Source organism: Lissotriton vulgaris, chromosome 3_1 (assembly GCF_964263255.1).
Source record: "Lissotriton vulgaris chromosome 3_1, aLisVul1.2, whole genome shotgun sequence".
Classification (NCBI taxonomy): Eukaryota; Metazoa; Chordata; class Amphibia; order Caudata; family Salamandridae; genus Lissotriton; species Lissotriton vulgaris.
The window spans coordinates 2,101,707,400-2,101,724,578 of record NC_141689.1 but is presented as its reverse complement, the minus strand read 5'-3'; the positions used below and the strand labels follow the sequence as shown (position 1 = coordinate 2,101,724,578).

At 41.7% G+C, this 17,179-nt stretch overlaps 1 protein-coding gene across 1 annotated transcript in view; it reads left to right on the top strand.

Annotated features, from left to right (window-relative positions):
• The window catches only part of SPATA18 (spermatogenesis associated 18), a 193,995-nt gene that overhangs the window by 52,281 nt on the left and 124,535 nt on the right, over positions 1-17,179 (top strand). The gene's annotated exons all lie outside the window — the stretch shown is intronic.

Genomic DNA, 17,179 nt, shown 5'->3' with positions numbered 1-17,179 from the left:
TAATGCTCCATGATGTCTTCTTTTTTAGTTTTGATGTGACATTATTTTCATCTAGCAATCAGAGGATAAGCTTATAAAATGTCTTTATCTCGTGATCATGTAGAGAGAGTCATCTTTTAATAAATTTGTGCCTATTGCTCTCTGGGTGCCCATGAGTCTTTTCTCAGAAAATGGCTTCCGTTCCCCTGGCGGTGGCCAAACCGCAAAAACTTAAGAGATTGCTTCAGGGCAAGTATGGAAATCTAGTCACACATGACCTGCACTTAGTAGTCTCGAATGTCCATCTCTATGATTCGTCAGCTCTGTGGCTGACAGGCCATTAGATTTTTATAATTTACATCTTTTTATTGATTTAAAGGTAGAGAACAATAGAGACCTCCTACATCCAACAGCCGGTGGGGGTAACAAAACGTTTCAAAAGAAGTAAATCGAAACAAGCAGTATGAGTAGATAGAGAAGTCCTAAGGAAAGGAGAGACAAGATAGTCCTTCAACAGTTTAGTGAAATATACTCTCCAGAAGATAGAATATGTCATACATGCATATCATTGACAGGCTTATCACCCAGATACTTGGACTGGCCCTTAGAAGCGAAAAACTTACAGATACCTTAGACAAGTTAGTTCATTAAATTCGGTTACTATGAATTCTATAGTGGGACCCCATGTCCGACGCGACAGCGTACGTGTAATACCTGCCATCAACTTTCCCATCCCCACCACTTCCCACAATTTGTGCAGCCAATCCAATCTAGACGGCACACTCTCAGTACCCCATAGGGAGAGCAGGACCTGCTTGGCAGCCCCCTAGGATCAGAGTGATAGCTCTCCCTCTGCAAGTACTGAGAGGATAGGTCATTGCATTTGGCAGGCCCAATAATATGTACCTAGGAAACCTAGGTAAGTTATGTCATAGGTGTTGTCGATGTTGGACAATACTGCCACCCAGAGTTGCTGAATATTTGGACATTGCCACAACACATGAGTAAGGGTGCCCTCCTCTCTGCAGCCACACCAGCATTGTGACCCCCCCTCCCATGCTTTCCAGTGGGCCACCCTACCTGGGGTATAGTAGCATTAGGGAGCTATTTTAAGAAACATTTCCTTTCCAGCAGTGCTACAAGAAGAAGCCCTGGCCATGTGTATAATGTCCTGCCACTCCTTAAGGGAGAATTTGCACGCACATTCGAATTCCCATCTACGCTGTGCCAGGGATTTGTTGTGCTGTGAGGGTGTGAGATGGAAGGAGTATATATCTGAGAGCATCGTTTGTCCGTTTGGTGGGTGATAAATCACGTTTCAAAATTTGTCAGTGGGCAGAAGTGGGGCTGCAAGATCCAGTGCCTCAGGAAATGTATTGTTAATAAGCCTCAGTGGGGAGGCCATAATCAGAGTGGAGTTGGGCAAAATCCATCACCCCTTCGGCATCAAAGAGGTCTCCAATTCTTTTACAGTTAGCTTCTTGCCACCTAATATAACTATGGCCCTCCATTGCGGGTGGGAACTCTGCATGGCCTATAAAAAGAGTCACGGGTGATGTGCGGCCCAAGTAAAAGTTTTAGGTAGCTAGGGTACTTTCTAAATATAGATTCCAACGACAGCTCGATCAATAAATCACCATTGTTTTTTAGAGGCAAGCTGTACCATCCGATCATATAGCGCAATTGAGCCGCTTGGTAGTATCTATCTAGGTTTGGGATTCCCAGTCTGCCATCCTTCAGCTTTATGTATGTCTGAGTTTAGGCCTTACGGGCTTTCATCTCACCCCATTTTAAGTCAACCGTGAGGTGTTGTAACTTCGCTAGGACTAGTGGGGGGGGGGGCTGGAGCGGCAGAGTTTGCATCACGTATAATATGCAAGGGAGTAAGGGCATTTTAACTGCTGCTAAACTACCTAGCCCTGATAGCGTATGCCTTTTCCAGGTCAAAAGTTCTGAACTGGCGTTGGCAAGAAGAGTGGAGTAGTTCTCTTGTGATATACGTTCGATCGTGGGGAAAACCTGTATGCCCAGGTACGTCTCTCCATTATTCGCCCATTCGAAGAGGAACATGTTTGCCAATAGTATCTGCTCATCCCTAGGAAAAGTCAGGCTGAAAGCTTGCGTTTTCTGTAGGTTGAGCTCAAAGCCCTATACCAGGCCAAAGTCCTCCATCTCACGCAGGAGGGAAGAGAATGAAGTAAACGGCTAAGTCAAGATGAGCCCAACATCGTCGGTGTAGAGCGATGCAGATCCCTGTGATTAGGACATGGTGGCGAATTGGTTCCGCGAATGGCTCCATATAGAGTGCAAATAAAAGGGTAGACACGGGGCATCCTTGATGAGTACCCCGCAAGATCTCAATGGGCAGGACGAGATGCCGTTCACCCGTGCCCGAGCCCCCGGCGCGGCATAGTAACAGGTCACCCAGCGCTGGATTCTCTCTCCCGGTCCAAACCAAGTAAGGACCATGTGTAGATAGGGCCAGCGCACCCGGTCAAAGGCTTTTTCAGCATCAACCGATAAAAGCAGGGCAGGTGTTTGAATGCGTTAGATCTTGTCAAGTAAGTGACAAAGCCGTTTGGTACCATCGCTGCAGCCACTCTCCGGAATAAATCCAGATTGGTCAGGGTCTATGAGACCCTGCATGTTGGGTGCCAGGCGAGAGACAAGTACGCCAGTGAAAATCTTTCGTTCCACTTTAAGATACTGATACTTGCTTATCGAGCCTTGAACAACCTCGGCCCAGGCTATCTGAAAAAAAGGCTTGTTCTCTCACATTCTGTGAGATCCTTACGTTCTAATAGTCTACGTCTTCTGGTTGTCCCACGCTTCCGCCTATCTAGAGTAGGCGGTAGAGCATTTGGAGTAGCAGCAGCCAGATTGTGGAACAATCTCCCCTTGGAGCTAAGATTTGCCTCTACTGAACCCATCTTTCGCCGCAAATTAAAGACTTGGTTGTTCTCCTCTTGATTTTCTGTTCTTTTTCTTGTCTCTGGGCTCTTTAGTTGTTAGCGCCGGGACACCCCCTCGGGGGTAGCCGTGCGCTCTATAAAATCCAAAAATAATAAAAAATAAAATAATAATAACATTCAACAGTGATATGGGTCGGTACGAAGCACAACACGCTGGATCCCTGCCCGGCTTTGGTATAACCACGATGGCAGCCATGCGCGTAGAGGGGGCAAGGCTGCCAGATTCGCTGAACAAATTAAAGAGGCAAGGTAGTGGGGTGAGGACTGGGGCAAATATTTTTTAAAGTCAGAGATGAAACTGGCCTCCCTGGGTGCCTTGCCCACAGGGATCTTTTGGATAGCTCAGAGCACCTCGTCAGATCGAATGTCCATATTCAATTTGGACACCTCCAGGTCTGACAGGAAGGACACTGGGGCCTGCACCATGTATTTTGCTGCAGCTTCGTCGTAAGGGATTCCGCGGAATAGAGTGGAGTACAATCATTCAAACTCATCAGCAATGAGTTTATCAGTCATCAGTTTCGTCCTCTGCGCCCACTTAATCTCCAGTACATGGTGGAGGGCAGCTTGGGCCCGGAGCTGATGTGCCAGAAGCTTACCAGCATTGTTACCCCCTTCGTAGTACCATTGTTTAGTGTGCAGGAGCAAGTACTTCGCACAATCTAGTGCCTTCAACTGTTTCTGAGCTGCTGTAAGTTGGCATCTAGTCTGGAGCGAGCCCATATGCCGGTGTACCCCTTCTAGTTCTTTAATCTTTCCCTCCAATTGCTCCCGTTTATCCTTCCTGTCGCTGTTCAGCCTGGTAGCTATTGGGATAAAATGTCCTCAAATCACTCTTTCAAAGTATCCCACAGGATCGAGGGGGCTTAACAACCTCATCATTGGAGTCCAGGAAGGCTCGAATAGCTGTCTGAACCTCCATTAAGTTAGATTCATACATGACAAATTTTTGGCTCAAGTGCCATATCCGTTGGCGGTTTTGTCCCCCAGATCAGTGCAGGGTAAGGGTAATAGGGGAATGGTCAGATAGTGCTCCCGTCTAATTCTGGGCCTCCGAGGTCGCTAGCCTGATGCGAGGAGAGTTCAAGAAAAGTTTATGCGAGCATCCGTCTGGTGTGCTGTAAAGAAGAATGTGTACTCTCTGGTGTTGGGGTTGCACCGGCAACATACGTCAAGCAGCCCCACCTCGGTCAACCACTCCTGCATGGAGTCAGAAAGTGTTCCCATTCGCCCATCCTCTGTACTGACCTATCCATTTGGGAGTCACCAATTATATTAAAATCCCCCGATTAAAATATCTTTATCCGGTGACTAATACGCTGCTTAGTGTAGTCTTGAGGAAAGTTTCCTGCAGTTTATTGGGGACGTATAAAGAAGCAAAGGTATGTTTGGTTCCCAACCTCCACGCACAGGACAAGCAATCTGCTGGGCACCTCTGCTTGCATCCCAAGACACTTCCCCGGGAAATGTGTTGCAACCAGAATGCCACTCCTGCCCTCTTCCCTGGCATGGAGGAGAAGTACTGGCGATTTAAGCACCACGACTGAAGACTTTTCCAGTCAGCACGGAGCAGTTGCATATCTTGTAACAAACAAATGTCACACTTAAGGCCCCTGAGAAGGGTAAGGAGTGCACGCTGCTTTGTTGGAGCATTGAGCCCACGCACATTGAGGCTCATTATGGTAAACCTAAGCGTAGCCATACTGGAAGGCAAAGGCATGTATATAAGGAGAGGGCAAGCCCCCGGTTGGGTAGTCTGCTCCTTCATCCCTGTTTTGTAGTTGTCGGAGGAGAGCCTCCCTTTCCTTTTGACTTTCGGGGTCCGAAGGCTTCATCCAGGCATCTTTACCGGTCTGACGTCGCCGTCATGGTTTGTCGCTTTTGTGCGCTGGTGACCTACATTGCGAATGAATCTGCTTCCCGTCAGCAGCCAGTTCAGATCCCCGCACTGACTGTGCCTCGTCCAGGGATCTCACCGCATGCATCTCCTGGTTCCAAATGAAGATCAGCGGAAAGGGGTGGCCCCACCTGTACCAAACCCCCTTCTCAGGCAAAAAACTGACGCCGGTGTCATGGCTTTTCGTCACTGAAGGGTGAGTGGTAAAAGGTCTTGGTAGATGCCGACCTCCAGCCACCATGATCATCTCCTTCTGCCTGTTGGAGTGGAGGCAAGTGACTATATCTTGCGGCCGACCCAGTCTCTCAGTGCTGGGGCAACATGTCAGAAGATCCGCACCACAAACTCCTGGAGCTTCCTTGCATCCACTCACCCTTTATACAGATTGTAGCGTGTGTAGACCTGTTCTCTAAGTCTTCCAGGCGGAGGTGTCACTCTTCATTCCCGTCCCTCAATTCTAACAGTTCTTGAGCGTGGTAATGGAGTTCTTCCTCTCTCTGGTCCCCAGCTCACTCCATGGGATCTACCCGGTCACCCCATGCAGTAAGCTCAAACCTGACATTCTTAATGTCTGTAGCAACGTCTTGTCGGAAGACACCTAAGTCCTCCCTCAGTATGCCAAATAGATGCTCCAGAAAATGACATGTGACCGGCTCTTCAGTGTCAGTCCTCCCCGATGCAGGGCCCAACTCCTGCGCAGAGGCTCACAGTGAGGAGTCCAGGCTCACCTCACGCTTTTAGTGCTGGACTTGTTGAGCAGGTCCTTTATGGATGTCTCTTTTTTCGAGCGATAAGGGGCCATTTTAGAGCTAGCAGACACAGCAGCAGTGTGACAACGAAGCAGCCCGGTGGTCCACATGTTGGTCCAGGGAGCGTGCCGCCCCAGTCTGGTGGCCTTCTGTGGCCCTTGATAGAACCAGCGCCACTCACCTGGGGCAGAGAGCGTTGTCCCCATGCGCCGATGGTTCAGTCCATAAGGGTAGGTGTGCGTCTAGGCCTTCACTGATACTGTTTGGGCCTCTGCATGCTCGCAATCAACCCCTGCAGAACCCACATGACAAGCTCTCATGGAAGCCCTGCTAGGCCTCTGCTCCTTAAGCCTCGCTCGGATCAAATGGTGCTCAGCTGTTCCAGGCTGTCACACTCCACAATCCTCACCTCTCCAGTCTTAGGACCTGACATCCATGCATGGACCCGACTTGTGCCGCTATCCCCAGGGGGTCGCACCGAGCCACGTTGCTACGCCAGTTCTCGGGGGCTCTCGCTGGTCTCCTGGCACCACTTCACTCACAGCTCCTCCACCGAAGATCAGGCAGGACAACCAGGTCTCCATCGGTCAGGGCTCCTCCCTCCCCGCACCGGCTCGTGTCAGGTTTGCAGCCCCTGCAACGCAGGGGGTCAGCGCAGGCCTCACTCCTCTCGACCTTGTACATGCTATAGTGCAGCACCCTCGACCAAGTGCTGCTCCCACCTTGGGCCTCATCCCACGGGCGGCAGGCCCACTTACTCTAGTGCTCGAGGCCATCACCTATCACCTCTGCTGCCAGGCCCGTGGTCACCGATCTCATCAGGGTATCTACGCCCACTCCTGCATGACTCATAGTTGCAAAGAGGCCACTCTCCCTCTCAGGTGCCAGCTACTGTGTCTAATTTCAGCCTCAGGCAGCGGAGCTCCGTACTTGAGCTGTTACTCCGCCGCCATCTTGGCCACACTCCCATTAGAGTTTTATACTGGCAATGGGCAGCTAAATCGCAAGTTTAGCACGGCAGAAACACCTCAGATTTATATTAGTGCTCCTGTTCCGTCAAATCAAAATTATCCCCTTAATTCTGTGAGGGGGAGTAGCGGCCCTTAGGTGATAGGTTTAATTGAGAAAAACATCTCATTATTTTTTCTCTGTGATTCCTGACTTAGAAAAGAGATGTAACTGTGAATGAATTTTCTGTTTGCCTAGCCTTGCATCAATACCTTACCCTGGGTTGCTGAGAAAGTATTTTATTACCATTGGACCTTCAAGAGTAAACAAGGAGTTGCATGTGATTACAGTTGTGTGGCAACTCTGTCAAATGTGAGGAGTTTTGCTACTTGTGTCTGCCATCGTAAGCTTTACCAACTGGAAGGGTCCTGTTTACCATAAACTCCTGTCAGCAAAATGTAGTGTGACAGCGTGGGAAGGCCCGTGAGTTACTGTATCCTTGAAAAAAGAATATGTTTAGCTCCAGGGAATGAAGCCAGCTCAGCCGGTATAAAGTAATCGCGAAGGGAACACCCACAGTAAAGGTGAACAATAGGGCAAGAGCAACACTCCCTGTGGCTGTCTGAGCCTCTGTAAATGCAATAGATAATTACACGGCAGCAGAGATACTGTGGTTATATTCTACTCTCTTAAAAGCCAGTGACTTTACAAGGTCTCTAGAAGGCAGTCTCGGCGTGATATTACCTTCTAGTCAGATTAGGGAATGAAAACAGCTTGTGTTATCTCTAACATAGGTTATTGAAATAGTCTGTACAAGTCTAGCTCGAATGCCTGTTAGAAATGGTGCAGTTAGGGAGACGCGTGAGCGTGCGATTCAATATGGCCGCCTGCTCTTGCTCTAGCACGTTTTTTGTCTGTTTTTGTTAATTTAACAACGATTCCAGTCTGTAAATCGTCTATAAGGAGGTCGGTACATATGTAAAGTGCCTACCTCTGTTGTGCAGCAAAGTCCTGTGATTTTGGGCACTGGAAGAGGTTCTTTTCGCCGCCTAGTTCCTGCACCTTGTCCTGCTCGGAGGTACAGCAGAGTTTCTCTGTCAGGGGGGCGGAGTGAAATTCTAAGAGAGGACCTAGCTTGGTCCTAGCCACACCCATAGCCCATTTTAGCTGCTGCACCAGCTATTTTTCAGTCATCTCCACAGCATTTTGCTGCATTTGAGATTAAATTGCTTCTGCTATTTAATTTTTAATTTTCTTCTCAAAGAAAATGGAAAACAAAGCTCCTATTAATAATATAAGGAGGCAGCAAGTTTCCCACCTCCTATTAAATCAAAAGTTGTGGAGTCATCTGAACCTTCCTTATCCTTAATATTAGAAGAAATTCAGGCTCTACGCGTTAATACATAGACCATTGCATCAGAAGTAAAAAATGTACGCAAGGGAATGGCAAGTTTGTCAATGAAAATTTCTGACAATTCAATTAAAATTCAAGATAAAAAGGCAAAAATTTACACCTTTACTCCTCTAGTGTCAAAAATTTCACATATGTGCTCTCTATTGTTGGATATGGAAAATCGCAATAGGCAATACAATCTTCGCATATTTAATTTACCTGAAGATGTTGAGGGAGCCAACTAGATTGTATTCCGAAAATCTGATTCCTGGAATTTTGCAAATGAAATTTCCTGAAAATTTTGAAATTGATAAGGCCCAAAGGATTCCCTCTCATCGTAACCCTCATCACACCAAACCGCGACAAATGATCTTTAAGGTTCTCCTTTACCATAATTCGGTTTTAATCAGAAAAGCAGCACGAGAAATTTCTTCACTGATCGTTAATGGAAATAAAATTTTCATCCATCAAGATTTTGCCAAAGAAACTGTCTCAATTCGAAAGGAATTAACAGTTTTTCGTCCTCAACTCCGACGTCTTGGCTTCAAATAAGGACTTTTTGATCCATCGACGATGTGCATTTGGAAGGATAATTTTTCTAAATCTTTTCAGCGTCCTGAAGATTTTAAGCATTTTATAGACCAACAGTCTCAACACTCAATGGATACTAATTACTCTACTACTTGAGTTATACCAGTTATTCCTTTTCTGACAGGTTACTGAGATTTTCTTATATTGGGCTCCAGCGGTTCCGGCCATGCTTGTAGACCATGTGTGCATTTCATGTTTCACATTTATGTCTTCTGTTTGTCATTTTTTCAATGTTTTTTCATTTCTTCTTTCCTTTGGCTTGTTATGGAGGTACTTTTTTCTCATCTTTTTTCTCATCCTATTTCTCCTTTGCTTTCCCTTCTCTTACATCTCTCTTCTTGACTTCTTTTATCCTCTCCTCTACTATGGCTAATGTTCATAATCTTAAGGTTGTGTCATTAAATGTTAAAGGTTTGCGCCATCCAGTTAAACGTACAAAAATGTTAGATTATTTAGGAAGTTGTAAAGCTGACATTTGTTTTATTTAAGAGACTCATATAGACAACAGCATTTTAGATTATATGAAAAAGAAATTGGTTGATATGATTGTCTCCTCTCCTGCTAATGGTGAGAAAAATGGTGTGGCTATTCTTTTTGCAAAAAAATTACACTGTCAAATTGTAAGTAAAAATTCAGATGAAGATGACAGATATATATTCGCTAAAATTAAAGTTCATGACTCATTCTTATTTTTACTAAATGTTTATGGTCCTACTGCAGATGATCCTATTTTTGGTCCAATCTCACTACAGAGGTCTTCCAAGTTGGAAATGTCCCTTTAATTGTTGGAGGTGACTTTAATGTTATTTCTGACCCTTTATTAGATAGACTATCTCTTACTAAATTTCACCCTTCTAAAGTGTTTCTTGCGTTCAAAGCCTTTATTCAAACCACTAAATTAGTAGATATTTGGGGATTACATTTTCCCACAGAAAAAAGTGTAACTTTTTTTTCACACCCTTATAACTCCCATTCTAGAATTGATTGTTTAATAATTTCCAGGCAATTAATTAAATCAGAAAAAGATCCTCAAATTGGTAATATTGATTTCTCCGACCATGCTCCGATTTCCTTGGTTTTGAATTTAGAGTCAGCATATATTAAACAGTCTAGATGGCGAATGAACAAAGGTGTAGTGTTAAATGAAAAGAACAAACCAAAACTTTTAACAGCCATTAAAGACTATTTTTTATTTAATCCAGAAGGTTCTACCTCTATGATTAATAGATGGGATGCGTTTAAAGCTTATATTAGGGGGGTAACGATCTCCATTATGGCGCACGATAACAAAACCTTTAATGCATATATTAAAGACCTACAAAAACAAATTGCGAAAAATGAACAACTTTTTATTACCTCCAATGATTCTCAACATAAATTTACACCGCAAAAATTGCGGTATGAATTTAACACTATCCTTAGTGAAAGCAGGGATCCAAATTTCTAATGCTAAAGCCAGATTTAGTTTTAACGCCAATAGTTCTGGAAGACACTCAGCTAATTATCTACGCATAAAAAAGGACAAAACTCAGATCAATTCAATTCATGGACCTCGTTATAAAATTACTTTTTCTCAAAATGATATTGTTAATTCATTTTTTTATTTCTATTCCAAATTATATAATAAGCCTGATTTTCATGATGCTTCTTTGATTGATTCCTTTTTATTAGCTTCCTCTGGTTTACCCAAGATATTACAATTCTGATAAAAATGGACTTGATACTCCCATCACTAAAGATGACATTTTATCAGCCACAAAATCCCTTAAAAAAATAAGTCTCCTGGTCCTGATGGGATACCAGCAGAATTTTACAAAGAATTTCAATCACACCTTTTACCTTTTTTATTTCAACTTTTTGAGTTTTTTTCTACAGGACCTAACTCTGGTTCTTTTACTGAAGCTTTAATTATTGTACTTCCAAAGCCAGATAAATATCTAACTCTTGTGTTTAATTATCGTCCTATATCTCAATCAATCAAGATTGTAAATTATTTGCAAAAATACTCACTACTAGATTAGGCCCTATTTTAGATTCCATTATACACCCTGATCAATCTGGCTTTATGAAGAATAGATTCTCTGCAAATATTCTAGAAGTTTGCTACACTTTATTGAACAAAGTTCTACTTTAACGCTTCCTTCAGGTATTTTAGCCTTAGATGCTGAAAAAGCGTTTGATAAAATACATTGACAATTTTTATTTCATACGTTATCATCATTTAATTTTGGAGAGACTTTTATACGTAGGATTTCAGCTCTATATTATGCCCCTACTGCTCGTTTATATATCAATGGACACATTTCACATCAATTTTCTCTTTTTAGAGGTACGGGACAAGGATGTCCCCTTTCTCCAATTTTATTTTTAATTGGCATTGAACCTTTCCTTTCTTCAATAAAAAAATGTAATGATATTATGGGAATCACTATTAAGGATGTTCTTGTTAAAACACTTGCATATGCGGATGATGTGCTTTTATTTATTAGTGACCCTATGTCCTCTTTCCCCTCTTTAGTTAATATTATAGCAAAATATTCTACAGTTTCTGGAAACACTTTAAATACTAACAAAACTGATTTTTTCCCTTTAAATATATATTGTACTCACGATATGCTTCCCATGAATGAAATAATTTGGCAAAAGAGTAAATTAAAATATCTTGGTATTTTATTCTCTTCATCCATAAAATGTTATGTTATGTTATGTTATTAAAAATTTATAAAGCGCACATACGCCAGAGAGCTTCTTGGCGCTAAAATCAACAATCACTTTTAATTGTAATTTTATATTAAATTATATTAAAGACAAAACGTCTAAATGGTCGTCACTGCATCTTTCATGGTGGGGCAGAATGGATTCTATCAAAATGACTAAAGCGCCTAAAATCTTTTATACTCTTGCAATGATTCTGACTAAATTCCCATTAAAGTTCTACAAAGATGTTGATAAATCTCTATCTAAGTTTTTATGGAACAACAAATCACCTTGTATTGGTTACAAAATATTAAAAATACCCAAAAATAATGCTGGATTTAGTATCCCTGACTTTTTTCTAAATCATAAAGCCTTTATTTTAAAACTAAGTTCACTATGGTTTAATCATTCATTTTTAAATAACCCACCTGCTTGGCTATCTATTGAGAAATCATTAGTAAACCCTCTCCCACTTCCTTCTTTGATAACAATGTCTAATACTGCATCATTTTTTCATAAATCCGTTATTATTACATCTACTAAAATGATATTTAATGATTTAGACTTAATTTTTCTTTCTCCTGTGAATACTACTGAAGATATTTCACTTTGGTATATTAATGTCATCAAATTGAATAGAAATGTTAATTTTTGGTCTTCATGGATCAAAGCGGGTATTTATTATCTTAAAGACATATATACCAATAATACATTCATTTCGTTTGAAACTTTACAATCCAGATTTGGTTTATCTCAATCCAATATCATTAAATATCAATATTTGTGCAATTCAATTTTGGATTCTTTCCCAGATGCTATTCCCTCTAATGTTGCAGCTGATTTATCAATTTACATTCAAACTGTTTCTACTTCATCTCATGGTGTTTCCATTATATACAAAAAGTTTTCAAATACTCTTGGTAGCAATATAGATATGATTTCAACTTTTTGGAATAATGAGCTTTCACTTTCTTTATCTATTGACACATGGCAAGATATATGGCTTAGTGATATATCTGGTTGGCTACCTGTATCACTTTACCAAACGAATTCTTATATTCTACTTAATCGGTTATGGACCCGATAATGTTTATTCCATACAAAATGTCTTCCTTCTGCAGAATGTTGGCATTGTAAATTACCACTTGGTATGTTGCAGCATATGTTATTTGAGTGTCCTTTCGTTTTTAAGTTCTGGTCCGAAGTTTGGGATATTATAACAAAGATTTTAAAAATTCAAGGAGATGTTTCTTATCAAGTGTTAATATGCAAATCTATTATATTATCACAAAATTTAAATGTTTTAGAAGGTAAACCTTTCAACTTTCTGATTTCAGCAGCATTGAAATCTATTACTTATTGTTGGAAAGATATTTCTTTATTATCTGTTAATGCATGGTGGTCATGGGTTATTGTTACAAGAAGAGGTGCTCAGCTATCCATGAAGGGGATTCTTCATAATTTGATCTCTTTTCAATCGTTTTGGTTACCTGTTGTATATTTATCTACTAAGTAATGTTTGATAATTTGTCGTTTGGCTTGAATATATCTTTATTGAATGTACCTTTTGTTATAGTAGCTCTATTTATATTTAATGCTCTGATTTTGTAATTACCCCATTCCTTCCTTACCTCTTTTAAGTTTCATATGAATATGTAAATTCTATTTACCTACTGTAAATTATTTATGCCTTCATTAATTTAATGTAATATGTTCAGGTATTTATGTCCTATAGTAATATTTTTTGTATTGTCCTTGTTTCTTGTCTATATAATAAATCTCAATAAAATATTTTGAACTCAAGAAATGGTGCAGTTAAATCAAAATATTTTGGCAAGAAAGTCACTTGGCTTTAAAAAAGTTGATTAAACCACTGAAACGAGAAATAATCTCCCCTAGCTTCCTTTAAAGCTAACAGTGAGTCTGCATACTTGGCCATCAGTAACTCGCTCCATAGGATTACACAGTCAATAGGTTTCCTTGTTAAATCTTTCTACAGCACTAAGCTTGTAAGTTTTATAAAAGTGTTTGGTGTCATATCACTCGCTTGGAAGGTGCTAGAGAATTCAAATGTTCTTTTTTTGTTGTTGTATATGTAGTGTCTTTTATATAGTATTAAAGTGTGTTACTTTCATAAAAGTAAAGCAGTTACTGGACATTTAATTATTAATCAAAATGGAAGTGTTGTGCTGCATTCCAAGTATTTAAAACTGTATGAGTAACCTTGGACTGATCCTCTTTACCACCCTGAGAGTGTCAAGTGCCAAAGAAGGGTTCCATTTTACCATGGAGAGGTATTATTTTATATAATTTGGGGTCAAAAGGAACTCAGGCCCCAGGACATAAATTGTATATGACTTAATTTCTTATAACTAAAGTCCAGTAACTTTCAGCTGAAAGGACTACAGACCATTTTATGAGATGAAAGATATTATTGCAACTTTTTGTAAAATGGTTGTCTGGAAAAAAATTTCATAAAGTCTTGACAGTAAGCAGTAAGTACACAATGACTTGGATATTATCTTACTCACGGAAACGTGGTTAAATCCCGCCTCCACTCCTATCTTAGACCTCCTAGTTCCTCCCACTCATGATATTATCAGGCTTGACAGAGCACTTAAGATGGTTGGAGGGCTAGCCTGTTTCCACAGGAACGGATGTATGTCAGTACAACGCGATCATTTTGATCACGGTACTTTACATCGCGGATTTTACAACGCAAGTCGTTACAACAACTTGCGTTGGAGGGCGCGGATTGAGGATTATTATAATTTTATATTCCAACACCAGTCCACGTAACAGTAGGGAAGGTGTTGGAATATAAGATTACAATATTCCTTAACCAACAGCGCCATCCAGCGCAAGTCGTAGTAACGACTTGCGTTGTAATGGCAGCGTGGTAAAGGTTGTGCAGTGTAAACACTGCGTTGTAAACAACGTTTACCACAGGAACACTCTCTCAATCTCTCACATGGAGTCCTCTTCCCCTTCCTCTTGTGAATACCTAGGTCTAAGCATCTCAAGTAATAACCTACAGATCTGAAAACTACATACCTTCACTCACTCCCCTTTGGACAACCTCCCTTTTATTGAACATTTATTGGAAATCATCTGCAGCAATATAGACTCTGCTGTGTCACAAATCTTCCTGGGTGATTTCAACCTGCATTGGTCTAACCCCACTGATTTGCGGTAGCCTGCCTTAAATCATTTCTAAATGCTCATGCTGTTTGACGAATTTGAAAAGTTTCTTGGGGCGGTTTGCCGCTTGGTCTAATTGTAGTCTTAAATAGTCAGCCTTAGCTCCCTTGATTAATTTGTTGTAGAGGCTCTTGACCTCTCTCCGAAGTTTTAGTTGGTCCGAGGAGGGACCAACTAAAACCTTAGAGCATTCAGCTGCTCTAAGGTTGCGACGTTTTGTGTTTAAGTTGTTGTTATACCACTGTTTTGATATTTTAGATGAGGCATTTTTAAGTTGGAGTGGTGCAATGTCATCCATGATGTTGGTAATGGTCTAATTGTAGGCGTCAGTGAGTGTTTGCACTTCGTTCAGGTCAGCTTGAGAGGAGAGAACAGATTTACAGTGGTCAGCGAGATTGCTGAGGTTTACTGATCTGAGGTCCCTTTTCCATACCTTTGATTTCAGAGATTGAACCTTCTTCATCACCACCTCCCTGTTAATAAAAAAAAGGATGCTGTGGTGGTCAGACCAGTCACACGGGCTATGGAGTCTAAGGTGATAGTCTGTTCCTTGGAGATGATGAGGTTAAGAGTTTCTCCTTTAGCAGGAATTTGTTTGTCACAGTGCTAAGTCAATTCTCTCAGATACAGTTGGCAACCCTCCCTCTCTCCTGTGAAGATGTTGATGCCTTCTTCAAGGAGAAATCATGGCTCATCTCAATTGACCTAGCTTCTAAAATGGCCCTATTACCCTCCTCTATTGCCGCCTCACCCCCTGACCTCTTTGAAAAGTATAACTCGCCCCTTCTGAACGCTAAGAACAATGCGTCATGGGGCACCTTTTCACCATTTACTGAAAAAGACATCGACAAAATTCTTCAGACTATCAACCTGTTCAACCACTTTGGTGCCGAAAAACAATGGGAGAGATAGGGAAGTACAGGAACACTCTCTTGATCCCCAGTAATATATCAATAAACAAAAGAAGAGAGGTTAATTTCTCTTATAAGCCACTTGGATGGAGCCAACAGATTCAAAATATTCACACCCTATTTGGGTTTGAAGGAAAGCCCTCACACACCGACCTAGTCAGTGTCATGCTTCATCATCGGGCCCCACCGAAGAGACCTAATGCCTCTTCGGTGTGCTGCGACGCCAGAAGACTGCGGAGCTGGTATTGTGTAATGGGTGTGTTGTGAGGATAAATAAACTTAAACTTAAAAGTGTCTAAAGGGTATCTAAAAAAAGGTTTATTAATGATCCCTAGGACACGAATACAAGAGTTCTATGTGTCTGAATTGTAAAGCCAAGGTAATGGTTGGTTTAATTCAGAATTAATATATCATTAGTATGTCAACATGTTTCAGCCTTAGTGTTGGTTTTATTTTACCTAGGCATTCGTCAGGACAATGATAAACCCCGGCGGTATGGACTCTCTAATCGTCCACCCTGACCTGGGGACGTGAAAGTGAAAAAATAAAAAGGTGTTTAAAGTGCATAAAAATAGGAAGAGCAATTGCTCATTCCAAAAATCACTCTTAGTTTTGGAGTGTCTCGGCACCTGTAGAGCAAAAAAGTACGAACAGACATATAAGACAAACAGACAATTATTTGTAGGGATATGCCAAAGTACTTTTTAGTTCATGGTGTTCCAAATAAGTGGCAGAAAACGTGTTCCCAGAATAACTACTAGAGTTAAGCACCATCCACAAACCCTCTAGGGATGATACAACTAGTTCTGGGAAGTGTAGTGAAAATAGTGATTTAAAATAAGCCGTGAGTGGCTTAAGGGGGTTAAAATCACATGGTATAAGTGTTTCAAAGGATCAATAGACAAAGAGTCAGTGACCCCCACACGCAAGTATGATATAAAAACAAGTCTCACTTTAAAGATTGGCGCTATCTGCACCATGGGTCTCAGGAGGGGGGTTGGAGTGTCCCTGGCACATCCTAAAGATGAAAAAACAGAGGCTAGAAACATACGGAATCGCGATTGACTTAGCTTGATAGTATGGATTTGGTCCGATCGTCAATGCAGCATTACTCACGCCCTCAGCACTCGCAGCCCGCTTGTACACCTAGTACTACCTCTACCGGACCCCGACGATGGAGAGCGGGGCCGGTGGATTTGTTTTTAAGGGGCTGTGAGACGCTGTTGGCGCTCTTCCGGGTGGGCGTGGCTATTCCCGATCGAGGCCAGAGTGTGGGCGCGGTCGGTGAAAACGAGGCTTGGTTGCACTCGTTACTATGGAGACCTCGTGTTTATGTCTCCAAAGAGAGGCTTGCTTTAGCGGGCCAATCCTTGGCTTTTGGGCTTCGGTCTTCGGACTTTAAAGATCAAAAATACAGGATGTGTACAGCGGCAAGCCTTTGTTGCGCTTGTTGCCATGCAAAACATTGCATATTAATTATTATATCGGGGCTAGAGGCTATAATAGCCGATCATTAGTTGGGGGGTGTAAATAACAGCAGTGTTATTGTTGTGTCAGTATAACACAATTTGTATTGGCTTGTGTATTAATTGAGAACTACTTGTATCTGCACGTTTTATGAACGCGCGGAGTCAAAATAAGCGCAATGTGTACAGTATGAATGTGAATTTTATCAGAATCTGGGAATTTAGATTCTTGGTATTTACAACATTGATGTTTATTTATAATTAGTGCGCTACTGATCGGACGTACATGATTGGTGACTTAGGCAAATACTAGAATCAAAGGGTTTCAGTTAAGTACAGTGTTCCATGGGATATCATCATTGAGCCCAATGATGT